Genomic DNA, 2,861 nt, shown 5'->3' on the forward strand with positions numbered 1-2,861 from the left:
GGGCATATATTTGCTGGCTCAAGGTGGGGGGCACACGGACGCTTCCAGTTGGCGTTCAGCAGGACGTAGAATACAATCAGTGAATGTGGGAGGAGCACGCTGTGTATTTCGGATGTATCGGAGGGACAGATATTCCCCGGATACAGAGCAGAGGGGCATCCGGGGGACACAATTCCCTTCATTCATCCTCATCATTCCAAAGTCATTCCTCTTAAAGGAGAACTCTCATTTCCATCCATCAAATCCTCATTAACATTTCAGGAATTATGCGAGCGTCATTTTATGGCATTTCCTGCCTTCCAGTATAGAAGTATGGAGGAGTGACGGCCAGAGAGGTCCATCGGGTCTGAGGCACGTGTAGATTCACATGGGGGGGGGGTCATCGCGGTTCGCCCAGTGAACGTACATTCGTTCTGTGTGAAATAACCGGCTGCTGGGAGATTGGGGCAGAGTCGAATGTTCTTTCCGTATCACATATTATGGGCGAGAGTGAATCGGTAATACCGCATTATGACCACTGGGGGGCGCTGAGGATCACAGGAAATCAATCTCAGTAAGAAGAGATACAATGTAACAGTTGTGGAGAATGCTGAAGGGGAATTAGCAGATAAATGTAACCAGGAGGACCACAAGCTGGGACGTAACCCTTGGGGGGCTCCCAGGATACACAGTTGGCTACGAGATGGATATCAGAGGGAGGTTGTAAATGGGGTTCATTCAGAAGAAGAAAAGAACGGCAGACTTGGGGGACCGGCTGATCTTCCTCCGCCATCATTCTTCTTGTTTCTATAAAGAATAATTTAAAGTAGAACTGTGACCAGATGACGGGCAACCAAATATTGACACATTCTAAACAAGGAATGTATAAGGTGCCCCCACTGACCACTGCACCCGCAGCCTCTGTGGCAGTGGCGTTACAAGGGGGGTCTGGGCCGCACCCGGGTGACACCATTGGAGCGGTGACACCAAAATGACTGACAGTCATTCTGGTGTCAGGAGAGAGGAGGGGACCCGGCGACATACTTCATTCCGTTGGCTGAACGTGCCCTCCTCTCTCTGCCGGCGTCCATCACCAAGATGGCCGCCGGCAGACGTCAATTAAATGGTCACGCATGCACGATGACATCATCGGGCACGCGCGTGGTGACGTTACCCACATTCGCAATGAGGTCATGGCGGGGTGTCACCCGGTCTCTGCTTCAACCGGCCGTGGGACGCCCCTGCTCTGTGGAATCATTTAGCCTTAAAGTTTACAACTGATCCAGATAAACTATTTGGGTCACTCTGCTCTCTCCCTCTCCCTGTGTACTTTACATTACCGATTAGGAGGGCGGAAGGTTCACTGTTTGTAGAGGGAGAACAAAAGTAATTTACTTAAAACCTTCCGAATGAATTACTCCAAGGTGAGTGCAGCTACGGAGGTCAGTGATGAATCCTGCACAGTACATAGACTTTATTCATACCATGTCCCCCATGACGTACAGATAGCTGCTATAAAATCTGTTCTCTCCGAGTCTCGCAGTGCAGCATCCCCAAACCGGTCAGAGAGGGTGCGCCGGGCCTGTGACAGCACTGTTACATGGCTGGATGCATCAGGACTACATTTCCCATCATCCCTTGCACCCATGTCAACAACATGCCCATGCCTGGTACATGCTGGATGGACAGCGCTGTGTCAGAAGCTGCTATCAGCCAAACCCTGAGGAGGTCTGCAGTCAGGGGGCGGAGTCCGTACACGTCCCGCATGGAGGATTACATGTCCCGCATGGAGCATCGTCATGTGAGGCTGTAGTCATGGTCGGGAGCGCGTCCCTATGGGGGGCTCTATGAGTCCCTGCACCCCAACACAGCCAGCGAGGGAATGTATAAAGAATGAATTCTACAGATCAGCGAAAGGCTTCAAATTAAAAGCAATAAGTGATCGCGTCTGCTGTGGTACATGGGACTTAACATGGGGGGGTGGGGGCGGGGGAGGGGGGTAGCTGAACGTTCGCGGCCTGGACGCAGCTCGACCTTATAAAATAAAGGGTTGTGCAGCCGCTCCTCTTCCTCCTCATGTCATAGCTCAGCCGGTCCAATCCCATCATCAAACCGGGGCGTCCTATATCCGCCTCCATACAGGATATGTTATTGGAGGGATGCTCCACCTTGTAAAGCCACATTGTTGTAGAACTACAAGTCTCAGCATGCCCTGCCATCTCCCTGCCTGACCTGAAAGGGAAGCTGCACTTTGCCCATACAGGTGTAGTCCATGGCAGGGCATGCTGTGACTTGCAGTTCTACAACCCCAGTTATCACTGTTGGTCCCGAGGCGGCCGCCGTGCAGATGGGACTTTTCTCTCTCTGTGGATTCAATTAGCGCCGTTGAAGGGATTAATCTGAGGACTGGAACCGCAAGGAGGAAGAGAATTAGGCGTAAGAGCCGTAATTAGCAACACCGCCGTCTTCTCCACAGCCATTAACCCTTCTGAGGGAGCCAAAGCCAATCAACACGGGCGGATCCTTCCCAAACATGTCTTCTTCCATCTCTCCTCTATTATAGTGACTCCGAGATGAATCCTAAAAATCCCTCCGAGTCCCCGAACTCTGAACCAGACCGGTCCTTATATGTGTGTCACTCGGCTGGAGATCCTCCAATCATCTCTGACACTGTCCCTCCTCCTGGAGGGGGCTACGTCTGTTCCCCATGGTCCCTGTGTGTGTTGTAAAGTAGTCACCGCTCCAAGCTCCACCCCGGGATGGACTACAATATCATGTTCAGTTCACTCATATGTATGGGGATTGTAGTCCATCCCAGGAGCGAGCTTGGAGCGGAGATTACTTTACAACACACCCAGGGACCATGGGGAACAAAAGTAGCC

The sequence above is a fragment of the Nanorana parkeri genome, unplaced genomic scaffold (genome assembly GCF_000935625.1).
Source record: "Nanorana parkeri isolate BGI_ZX_2015 unplaced genomic scaffold, ASM93562v1 scaffold3316, whole genome shotgun sequence".
NCBI classification, from domain to species: domain Eukaryota; kingdom Metazoa; phylum Chordata; class Amphibia; order Anura; family Dicroglossidae; genus Nanorana; species Nanorana parkeri.